Source organism: Lipotes vexillifer, unplaced genomic scaffold (assembly GCF_000442215.2).
Source record: "Lipotes vexillifer unplaced genomic scaffold, Lipotes_vexillifer_v1.1 scaffold830, whole genome shotgun sequence".
Taxonomy (NCBI): Eukaryota; Metazoa; Chordata; class Mammalia; order Artiodactyla; family Lipotidae; genus Lipotes; species Lipotes vexillifer.
In genome coordinates, this window is record NW_006786980.1 from 226,740 (window position 1) to 239,616 (window position 12,877).

At 37.1% G+C, this 12,877-nt stretch overlaps 1 protein-coding gene across 1 annotated transcript in view; it reads left to right on the forward strand.

Annotated features, from left to right (window-relative positions):
* Window positions 1-12,877, forward strand: part of DENND1B (DENN domain containing 1B) — a 253,493-nt gene that overhangs the window by 50,491 nt on the left and 190,125 nt on the right. Inside the window, exon 2 of the mRNA XM_007459659.1 lies at window positions 12,121-12,164. The gene's annotated coding sequence lies outside the window, so the exon portion shown is untranslated. The remainder of the gene's footprint in view (window positions 1-12,120; window positions 12,165-12,877) is intronic.

Below are 12,877 nucleotides of genomic sequence, written 5' to 3' on the forward strand. Positions count from 1 at the left end.
TCCCCCTTGTAGGGAAAGAATAGTGGGATGAGTGACCAGATTCCCCAGTCTTTTCAGGCACCACACAAAGGTCCCGCCTCAGTTTCACCCACCCAGAGACCGGCAAAGCCAAGAGGTATAGAGATAACTAGGAACGAGGAAGAAAAGCTGGCCACCCAGCCCATGTGGCAAGGGCAACTGCAGTTCCCCGTGACCCGCTCTGCAGGTGACCCCAGCTGGTTCGGAACCCCTGCAGAGTTTACTGGCTTTCACCCCACGGATATTTGTGTTTGCTGACACCAGCCACCTGAGTCCCTCCTGTTTTGCCAACTCCTCTCCCAGCCTCCCCTACTGGAGCCTGGGAATCACACCGGTAGCCAGCCCAGGCCTCTACAGCTATGCAGGTGCTAGACACCAGTCTAGACCCTCGTGGCTGACCCCCACTGCTGTGCAAGCGCTCAGGGCTAGCTCCTCCAGCTGTGCATGTGCATCCACCGGTCTGATGCATGTCACCGCCCTCCACGGCTCTGCGCATGCCTGAGGGAAGACTATGCAGTCTTGGGAGAGCATGCTGACAGTCAGGGCCCCCTGCTGTTGTGGGCCTGGATCAGATCCTGTGCTCTGTTGCTGGCCGGAACCACTATGCGGACCTGCAGCTGGTCCCTCCAGCTCTGTGCCTGCATGCCTCTGGTGGGATCCTCATTATTAGCCTTCACTGCCCTGTGAATTGCCGAAAGAGACCACCAACCAAGAATACAGTTGGCCCCCGAATGACGTGGGGGTTAGAGGGACTGACCCCCCCCACACACCATGCAGTAGAAAACCTGCATATAACTTTACAGTCGGCCCCCCTGATCTGCCGTTCCACAGACTGTGTAGTACTGTAGCATGTATTTATTGAAGAACATCCATGCATAAGTGGATCTGCACAGTTCAACCCTGTGTTGTGCAAGGGTCAACTGTACTATACCCAGCAAAGTCATCCTTCAGAAATAAAGGTGAGATAAAGACTTTGCCAAGCAAATGAAAGCTGAGGTGGTTCATCACCACTATACCTGCCTTACAAGAAACGTTGAAAGGACTTCTTCAACCTAAAATGAAAGGATACTAACTATGAAAACATGTGAAAAGAAACAACACACTGGTAAAGGCAAATATGTAGTCAAATTCAGAATGCTCTGATACTGTAATGTGGTGGTGTGTTAACCACTTAACTCTAATATAAAGGTTGAAGGACAAAAGTATTAAAATTAATAGTTATAGCAACAGTTTGTTAGGTACACAATATAAAAAGATGTAAAGTGTGACATCAAAAACAAAATGTGTGTAGGAGGAATAAAAGGGTAGAGTTTTTGTATGTGATCAAAGTTAAGTTGTGATGAGGTTAAAATAACTGCTGTGTCTCTAAGATTTTTCAAGTAAGCCTCAGGATAACCACAAAACAAAAATCTATAGTAGATACACACAAGATAAAGAGAAGGGAATCAAAGTATACCATTATGGAAAATGATGAATTCACAAAGGAAGACAGCAAGAAAGGAACTACAAAACAGAAAACAATGAGCAAGTATTTGCTTGATTATTTAGGTGTTCTGATGTAGTATGCATATATACTTACGATTATTATAATCTCTTGATGAATTGCCTTTTAATTACTTCAGATGTAAACAGACTAAATTCTCCAATAGACTGAATTCTCTGATGAAAAGGCATATAGTGACTGAATAGATAAGAAAATAAGACCCAACAATATGCTGCCTACAAATAACTCTGTTAGGTCAGAGGGACCTAATAGACATATACAGAACATTCCATCTAACAGCAACAGCAGAATATACATTCTTCTCAAGCACACATGGAACATTCTCCAGAATAGACCATATGTTAGGTTGCAAAATAAGTCTCAGTAAATCTTAAAAGATTGAAAGTACCTTTTCCAACCACAGTGGTATGAAGCTATAAATCAGTAACAAGAGGAAAACTGGAAAATTCACAAATAAGTGGAAATCAAACAACACACTCCTGAACAACCAGTGGGTTGGAGATTAAATCAAAAGGGAAGTAAAACAATATATTGAAACAAATGAAAATGCAAATATACCAAAACTGTTGGGATGCAGCAAAAGTTGTGCTAAGAGGGAAGTTTATGGCAATAAATATCTACATTAAGAAAAAAGAAAGATCCCAAACAACTTAACTTTACACCTCAAGGAGCTTGAAAAAGAACAAACTAAGCCCAAAGTTAGCAGAAGGAAGGAGATGACAAAGATTACATCAGAAATATGTTAAATAGAGAATAGAAAAACAATAGAAAAGATAAAACAGATAATAATCTTATCTTTTGAAAAGATACACAAAATTGACAAATCAGATTTATCAAGAGGAAAGGAGAAAATACTCAAATAAATAAAATTATAAATGAAAATGGAGACATGGCAACTTGATACCACAGAAATACAAGGATAATAAGACACTACTAGAAACAACTATATGCCTACAAATTTGACAACCTAGAAAAACAAGAAATGTATATATTTAACCATTCAAAAAAATATAACCTACCATGTTTGAATCATGAAGAAAGTCTGAACAGATCAATAATAAGTAAGGAGATTGAATTAGTAATCAAAAACCTCCCAACTAAGAAAACCTAAGACCAGATGGCTTCATGGGTAAATTCTACCACACATTTGAAGGAGAAGTTAGTGCCAGTTTTTATTATACTCTTCCAAGAAATTGAAGAGCAGGGAACAATCCCAAACTAATTTTATAAGACCAATATTACCTTGGTATTAAGCCAGATGAGGATACTAAAAGAAAGAAACCTACAAGTGCCAATAACCCTAATGAATATAGGTGCAAAAAATCTCAACAGAATACTAGCAAACCAAATTCAACAACACATTAAGAGGATCATACACTATGATCAAGTAAGATTATCCATGGATACACAGGTGGTTCAACATACACAAATTAATATGATACATCATATTAAAAGAATGAAAGATACAATTTTTTGGTCATCCCACTAGATCAGAAAAAGCACTGGATAAAGTTCAGTATCCTTTCCTGAAAACTCTCAACAAATTGGATATAGAAGGAACGTACCTCAACATAATAAAAGCCACACGACAGTCCCACAACTGGTATCATGCACTACAGTGAAAGGTTCAAAGCTCCCCCACTAAGATCAGGAAGAAGACAAGGGAGCCTGCTCTTATTCAGCATAGTGCTAGAAGTCCTACCCAGAGAAGTTGGGCAAGGAAAAGAAAGTCATCTTAATGACTTAAGGAAAGAAAGAAGTAAAAATGTTTGCTGATGACATGATCTTGTATATGGAAAATCTTAAATACTCCACCAAAAAACTGTTATAACTAATAAATTCAGTAAAGTTTCAGGATATAAAATCAACATATAAAAATAAGTTACAATTCTGTACACTAACAATTACCTGAAAAATAATCTTATTTATGATAGCATCAAAAACAATAAAATACTTGGGAATAAATTTAACCAAGGAAATGAAAGATTCATACAGTGAAAACTATAAGACCAGTGATGAAAGAAATTGAAGAAGACACAGATAAATGGGAAGATATCCCATGGTCGTGGATTGGAAGAATTAATATTGTTAAAATGTCCATACTACCCAGAGTCATCTGTATGTTCAATATAATACTCATCAAAATTCCAATGGCTTTTTTCACAGAAGTAGAAGAAGAATTATAATAATTATATGGAACCACAAAAGATCCCAAATAGCCAAAGCAATATTGAGAAAGAACAAAGCTGGAGGCATCCCACTTCCAGATTTCAGACTATACTACAAGTTACAGTAATCAAAACTGTGTGGTACTGGCAGAAAAACAGACACAGAGACAAATGGAATGGAATCCAGAGCTCAGAAGTAAACCCCACATGTATGACTGAGCAATATTTGGCAAGGGAGCCAAGAATACTCAATGTGGAAAGGATAGTCTCTTCAATAAATAGTGATGGGAGGGCTTTCCTGGTGGCGCAGTGGTTGGGAGTCCGCCTGCCGATGCAGGGGACGTGGGTTCGTGCCCCAGTCTGGGAGGATCCCGCGTGTCGCGGAGCAGCTGGGCCTGTGGGCCATGGCTGCTGGGCCTGCGCGTCCGGAGCCTGTGCTCTGCAACAGGAGAGGCCACAACAGTGAGAGGCCCGCGTACTGCAAAAAAAAAAAGAAAAAGAAAAATGAATGGTGGGAAAACTAGATATCCACATGCAAATGAATGAAGTGGACCTCTGTCTTAACAGAAGTCACAAAAATTAACTTGAAATGGATGAAGGACTTCAACATAAAATGTGAAAGTATAAAAATCCTAGAAGAAAACATAAATGGTAAGTTCCTTGACATCACTGTTGGCAATTATTTTTTGGAAATGATACCAAAAGCACAAGCAACAAAAGCGAAAAGCAAGTGGGACTATATCAAACTGAAAAGCTCTGCACAGCAAAAGAAAATGAAAAGGCAGCCTATAGGAAGGGAGAAAATATTTGCAAACCGTATATCTGATAAGGGGTTAATACCTAAAATATAAAGAACTCATACAACAGCAACGAACCAAATAATCCAGTTAAAAAATTGGCAGAGGGCTTAAAGAGACATTTTTCCAAAGAAAAGATAACAGCCGCCAACAACTACATGAAAAGGTTCTCAACATCACTAATTATCCTGGAAATGCAAATCAAAGCATAATGAGAGATTATCTCACACCTGTCAGAATGGCTGTTATAAAGACAAGATAACAAATGCTGGCCGGGATGTGGAGGAGAGGAAACCCTGGTTCATTATTGGTGGGAATGTAATAGTATTGCAGCCACTACGGAAAACAGTATGGAGGTTCCTCAAAAAATTAAAAATAGAACGACCATGTGACCCAGCAATCTCACTTCTGGGTATTTATCCAGTGAAGATGAAGTCACTATCTTGAAGAGATATCTGCACTCCCATGTTCGTTGCAGTATTATTCTCAATAGTCAAGGTATGCAAACAACCTAAATGTCCATCAGTGAATGAATGGTTAAAGAGAATGTGGTGTATACGTAGCATGGAGTATTATTCCACCCTAGAAAAAAGGAAGGCTACCTTGCTATTTGCAACAGCATAGGTGGACGTCCCTGAGGACGTATGCTCCATGAAGTAAGTCAGAGAAAGACAAGTGGTATATGATCTCACTCATATGTGAAATCTAAAAACATTGGACTCAAAGAATCGGAGTAGGATGGTGGTTGCCAGGGGCTGAGGGGTGGCAGGAGATGTTGGTTCAACGGTACAAACTTTCAGTTATGAGTAGGTTCCAGGGATCTAATGTCCAGCCTGGTGACTATAGTTCACAAATACTATATTGTGTATTTGAAAGTTGCTTTGAGAGTAGGGCTTTAATGTTCCCGCCATACCAATGATAATGAAAACAACAAGTCAGTAACTGTGTGTGGTAAAGGATGTGTTAATTAACCTTATTGTGGTAAAGATTTCACAATATGTACGTTTATCAAATCATCTCGTACACCTTAAGCTGACAGAGTGTTATATGTCAAATATAATTCAGTAAAGCTGGAAAAATTGTAATTTTAACTGTAGTTATCTAATTCCATGGTTTTCTGGGGTTTTTTTCCCCACATAATAGTATATGTGGAAAATGAGATTTATATGGTAAGCTTGGGTAAACAGATAAGACTGTTCTTTCAGATAAGTCCGGAGAGAGCGGGGAGGAGTGGAAGGCAGCGAAGAGAGGAGGGAAACTGATTCTATACTTTTCAGTACCCACCTCTGATCGCAGGCAGAAAGCATTGTTACGTATAGGTATAAGACCAGAACTTTGTCTGCCTGACTTCATAATTACAACTGTTCCGTTTATTTATTTTACTTTATTTTCAGTCCTACAGTCTTGATATATGCAGTAGATTTTCTACTGAAAATACACTTTTAAAATGCATTAGCATGACTTGGTATAACATTTAGTACTGATGGGTTTTACAGGAAAAAATAAAACCACTTCTCTTTTTTAGCTTTAGATCAGCAGTTCACATCTGTAACCACTCTTCTGTTGAGGCTCTCTTTCCATCACACATGACTGACAGAAACCTCAGCCCTGACCGAATCTAGCAATTATCTCCTGCACCTTGGCCCTTGGATGATGATGGGGAGATAACCACATTGTTGCCCTTAAACACTAGGCTGGGCACCCACCAAACCGAGTGCTCAGCAGTGCCTGAAACAGTTGTTTCACACCTCCTCAAGCTTCCCAACTTCCCTCCTAGGAGGGAGCTTTGCTCCTACTATACACACAAAATAATCAGGAATTTTTGCAGAACACTTAACTTTGTACCCCAGATTCTAAAATCTCCTTGGATTCATACCTCCTCTCCTCTTTTCTTGTTCCTATAACAATGGGAAAATATTCTTCAGCTTCTGTCCAAGGCTCATCTCACTGTCTTGATCAGGATGCCCTCTTCCTGCCTCCTCAGGGGCGTGCGTCTCTTCTTTTCTGGCTCTCCGCTGCCTCACTAACTCCCGTGATCACCTGAACATGTTCAAGTCTGCTCCGGTATAAAGGAAACAGAAACGACAAACAGACCTTTCTGGCTTCACCTCTTTCCTCCTATCTTTACTTTCTTCTCCCTTGTAACGTCTCTTAAATACGTTGCCCCCATACACGGTGCCTCTCTTTCCTCACACTCCATGATCTTCTTAATTGGCCTGCTGCTTCCCATCCTGCCACTGGAGCTCATTTTACTTGTGTGTGGCTTATGCTTTACACACACTTACCATTTTTTGAGCCATCACCTTGCTTAATGTTCTGCCACATTTGTTTGAGAATTTTTTGGATGCCCTCTCTTCCCGTGACTTTCATAAACACACCCTCTAACTGTATACTCCACACAGTTCAGGTGGCCCTTCTCCCATGGTTTAGTGGCTCCCTCTGATACCTTGGGTACATCCTCAACTCTGTAGTCTGTCCCCTGTCTCTCCAGCTTCATCCCGTGACATTCTCTCTCTCCTACTCTGCATTCTAGATATATTTCTTTTTTTATTTCAGTTTCCAAATGTTTTCTGCTTTCTTTTAACCTCTAAGACTTAGTGCATATTGTTTCTCCATTCCAGAATGTTCTCCTCTGCCCACTTTATAGCCCAAATCATCCTTTGCTTGTCTAACTAGTGGCTTTCTAAATTAGATTGGCTTTCCTTGTGCTGTCCAGTAGTATCCTATCCTTTAGCATAACACTCATTAAATTTTACTGAGCTATAGGTTTAGATGCCATCCTTTTCTATACATTGTAGAGACCTATTTTGTTTAGTTCACCATTATATCTCCACAGGTGGAAGATTTTCTTGAATGATTCCTGCTCATTTATATTCAAGAGACATCACCATTCTTTTGTTAGGAACATTTTTTGAAATTATTAAGCCAGTGAATTTTCAAATTGAGTTCAAGCATTCCTATTCTAGAATTCATATTCTTAGCCAGTATACCATAATGCTGTGTGTATGAATCTGTGTGTTCCAGTTACTGAGGAATTCCTGCAGGATACCTTGTTTGCACAAAAACTAGGTAGCTCTGTGACATTTTTCTCCATGTATGCTATAGGGCTTTGGAGGGCAGGGACTTTTCCTGTTTCTTTAGCATTGCATAGATTTTTGAATAAAATAAATTGAACTTAAGTGGGACACAGAAATGTATCGATTTTGGAAATTATTTAAAATAGCTGCTCCTTAGATCTCAACTAAGAAAGTTCTAGCCTCTGACATTAACTAGCCTTATAATTAAGACATGCTCCCAGGGACCTCCCTGGTGGCACAGTGGTTAGGAGTCCGCCTGCCAATGCAAGGGATACAGGTTCAAGCCCTTGTCCGGGAAGATCCCTCATGCCACGGAGCAACTAAGCCCTTGCGCCACAACTACTTGAGCCTGCACTCTACAGCCTGCGAGCCACAACTACTGAGCCCACGTGCCACAACTACTGAAGCCGGCACGCCTAGAGCCTGTGCTCCGTGACAGGAGAGGCCACCTTGGTGATGAGAAGCCCGCGCACCGCAAGGAAGAGTAGCCCCCACTCGCCGCAACTAGAGAAAACCCACGCGCAGCAACAAAGACCCAATGCAGCCAAAAATAAATAAATAGATAACTTTATTTAAAAAAATAAAGACATGCTCCTCATTGCATTGGCTTCAGTTTCCTCATTTGTAAAATTCTGATTCTACAATGTAGGTGAATAAGCACTGAAGCTATAATCAAGCAAAACACTAATACTATATATTCTGCCTTTTCAAAGGTATATAGTCTCTGAACTGTGGTTTGACAAATGCATAATTTTAAATATATTCATCTATGAATTCCACAGAGTTAAGTAAATATTATTCATTTGTGTAAATTAAAGTTTTTCCTGCATGAAAAAGTGTAGTTGAATCACAGTAATATTTTAAGTTATTTTAATTTTTGGTTTTAGTTACAGGCCAGAAAATGTGAAAGGTCTGGTTGCAAAGGAAAATAAAATATTACTAAATTTATCTCACTTTACATTAAAAAAAAAAAGCTTCAGGAATTTGGAATACTTGTGATGGTGATGCACAAATAATACATTAAATACTCTCCTTCCAAATTTACTGATTTAATAAAAATTTGTATATTTTTCTCACTACACTGTAACATTCTTTTATTAAAATAAGAGATTAACTATATTTATGTAAAAATCAAGTTACATGTTCTTCCTTTCATGTTTATTTGGTTTCTGGATTGTTGGTGGCAAAGTTCCTCTTTAAGATGTGGAGTCTTCTCTGAGTTACGGGTGGACACTGGACAGAAGAGAAACACGGTGTGTCCCAGTCACCGCGGGTAGCGGTGACTCCTACCAGCAGTTCCCACCCTTTCACCCATAAAATCAGCATAAAATCGACCTAGCTTTGCCAGGTCAGATCTCGCATCTGGAAAGTAATCCCCAGGGAACAGAAAATTCCGTCGTTGTGCATAAATTTGAAAATTGGACTATTTTCATTTTTTTCAGAGCTCTTTTGTTTCTTCCTCTGCAGTCCTTGCGAAGAGTTGCTGCCAACATGTGTCAGATACGGGGTAAACCTAACCACACAGGCAGTAACTAAGTTAATCCATTTCAGATATGGATTGCACATGATTATAATACATTTTTGGGTGCTGAAGTGTAACACGCATTTAATGCAAAGAAAAGAAATAGGGTATTTTCCACTATGTGACTAAACCGATATTTGCTCTTTTCATGTATTCACTTGTTCATCCTCTGTGAAATAACAGACCAGGCGGGACAGAGAAAACTGCGTAGTGTAAGGGATGAAGAAACGTGAGGGAGGAAGACGTAATTAGGTAAATGCTGCAAACAGCAGGGCAAAGTGTTGGGGCTGTCCAACAAGACAACTATCCTGGCTTTAAGGTCTAAGTGTAAGGAATCTGTCATATTTTCTCAAATGGTAACTGTAAAATTGAGGTTGTTTAAAAGGGATATTTAAAATATTCACATTGCAACTCTCTAACTCCTTTATTTATAAGAAGGGACTATTCCACATTTCTGCATGATGACTTGTTTATAGGGCCATTAGTTATTGTGTTAATTTATCAAGATAATAAATTTTGTTTAATATTTCATGAAGAATCCATCATACACTTTTGTTTTATGAGATGCAAATCTTAATAACTACTCTTTTGGTAAAACTGCCACATAAACACACACACATACACATATATGTACATACATGGGCACATATATATGTTTTCCAACATAATTTCTACAGGACGTTAATGTTTCAGTATTTTTAGGTGATCTATACATGTCACAGTCGTTTTAGAAATGTACACATTTTGTTTTACATGAAGGCATAATCATTTAATATTAGCTCCATAAATTAGTAATGCACTATTCTTATATAAGATGTTTTAAATGATTTTTATGTTAATTTATGTAGAAACTTTTTATTCCTTAGTAAAAAGATTAATTGTAGAAAGTATGCTTCCTTTTTTTTTTAAGTTAAAATGTTTGAAAAAAATTTTTTTGAGCCTCATAAGTAATACAGCAAGAGAAGCCACCTCATGCTCAAAATGTTGCTGGGTAATTACTGAGTTTTGGGATTAAATACTTGAAATTATGCATCCTTGGACTGTATTTTTTAAAAAACAATATGGTATAGTGGAAATAATGGGATTGAGCTGTAATTTTTACTGACTGGGTACATAAAGTGGTATTTTTGATATTTTGATCCTGTCTTGTCAGTTGTGCTTGTTACTTTATATTGGGCTTTCAGAGGCTTTTTTGGAAGTAATACTGTCCTTTGTACAGTTTCCTTTTAAAGCACATTTGCAGTATTCAGTATGTTATTGACAGAATTAAAAAATACATATGCAACCAAAATATTTTTTACTGTCAGTTAAAAAGACTTCTTTTTATTATGCTAAGTAGAAGAGAAATAGTGTGAAGAAATAACGAAAATGAAAACCAGTACGAAAATTTATAAAACAACATTGATTTTTATATATGAATAACTGGATATAATATATTAGAAAAATATCTCTGAAATACCCCAGAAATGTCAATTGTATTTTAAACAAGCTTGATGCCTTATGCCTACCAACTTATCTATTGCTTTAAAAGCTGATTTATGGTGTTGCAAATATAGGATTTCAAAAGTGAACCTTTATATAACAAACATTATTACTGTGTTCATACACTTTTATTGAGGATTTTATTTTCTTTTTCATTTTTTAAATTGAAGCATAGTCGATGTACAATAAATGTAAGATACAGGTATACAGCATAGTGGTTCACAATTTTTAAAGGTTATATTCCATTTATAGTTACTACAAAATACTGGCTATATTCCATGTGTTGTACGATACATCCTTGTAGCTTATTTATTTTGTACATAATAGTTTTTACCTCTTAATCCCCTACCCCTATTTTTCCCCTCCCTTTCCTTCTTCCCACTGGTAACTACTCATTTTTTCTCTACATCTGTGAGTCTGTTTCTTTTTTGTTATATTCACTAGTTTGTTTTATTTGTTTAGATTCCACATATAAGTGATATCATACAGTACTTGTCTTTCTCTGACTTGTTTTGCTTAGCATAATGCCCTCCAAGTCCTTCCATGTTGTTGCAAATGACAAAATTTCATTCCTTTTTTATGGCTGAGTAGTATTCCAGTGTGTGTGTGTGTGTGTGTGTGTGTGTGTGTGTGTGTGTGTGTGTGTGTGTGTGTGTGTACACACATACATACCGCATCTTCTTTATCCATTCATCTGTCAGTGGACACTTAGGTTGCCGCCATATCTTGGTAATTGTAAATAATGCTCTGAACATTGGGGTTCATGTATCTTTTCAAATTAGTGTTTACATTTTTGGGGGGATATATATCCAGGAGTGGAATTGCTGGATCATATGGTAGTTCTTCTACTTTTAGTTTTTTGAGGAACCTCCATACTGTTTTCCACAGTGGCAACACCAATTTACATTCCCATCAATAGTGTAGGAGGGCTCCCTTTTCTCCGCATCCTTGCCAACATTTGCTATTTGTGTTCTTTTTGATGGTAGCCATTCTGACAGGTGTGAGGTGATATCTCATTGTGGTTTTAGTTTGCATTTTTCTGATGACAGTGATGTTGAGCATCTTTTCATGGGCCTGTTCACCATATGCATGTCCTCTTTGGAAAAATGTCTTTAGGATTTTAAGTGGAAATTCAAGATGTTGTATTTTAGTCTAGTTTCTGAGGGCTGTAATATATTTGATTACATATTTACCACATTTATATTTTTCTTTTCAGAATAAAACCAGTGTATTAAGTGGAGTTAAATCTGAAAATTTATATTTCAGAATCTTAAAATCTAAGGTATATAAGTAAAAAATGAGTTGCTAAAAGAAATAATATTTTTAATAATCTGACCAAGTTATTCATTTTATTATTCCTGTTCCAAAGGTCATTAAAACCCTTAAACTATCAAAATATTTAATTTTGAACCTCATCAACTGCAAATATTTAAAGAAAAAATTTAAAATTATTAAAAAAAGTAGCTTTGACAATTTTAAGAGTATTTGAACAAGACTGTTGCTATAAATGTGTTATTTTCTCTGTTTAATGCTCTGTGTCAATTATTTACAGATCCGGAGGTATTGTGGAAGTTCCCAGAGGACTTTGCAGACCAGGTTGGAACCACATAATTTTTAAAAAGCATTTAAAATTGGACAATTAATGATTATTACTACTGTTACTACTACTACTATGACTACTACATATGAGTTGATTTAAGTATTTTCTCTTGATCAACTCTGAGAATAAAAAGCCATGTGTGCAGAATACATGGAAAATGTTTTGAAGTTACCAGGTAGATGCGTGATGAAGAGGCCCTTTCGTGAAGCTATTAGGAAGTGAATGTTTACAGTTTCAGCATGTTTTTATACTCTTTTAATGTGTCTGTGGAATATATATTTGGAAACAAACATTTCCCCATCAGAAAACTTGATGATGTGGTACTTTGAGGGATACCCTTCTGTAAGTAAGGCAGTAAGAAGTAGTAACTGCTATAACTAAGAGGTCAGTTCTACCCTTGTTACAGTAATGTTTGAATCATTAACATATATAAGTTGAACTGACATTATTTTCTTATTTTAAAATAATTCTTATCTGTGGCTTTGTTTTCTTAAAATGGGAGACTTGGAAATGAATTTACTGCATTTGTATTTTAATTATAATATTCTCTAGTTCCTTAAGTATTTTGTATAGCCAAACTATGAATTATTTTGACATAATGTATGTAAATTTTAAAAATCTTTATAATTTATATTATGGATTTATCATTTTGAAGTGAATTATATGGTTAACCGTACAAATTTAAATTTTTATGTAAGCAAGTACTCCT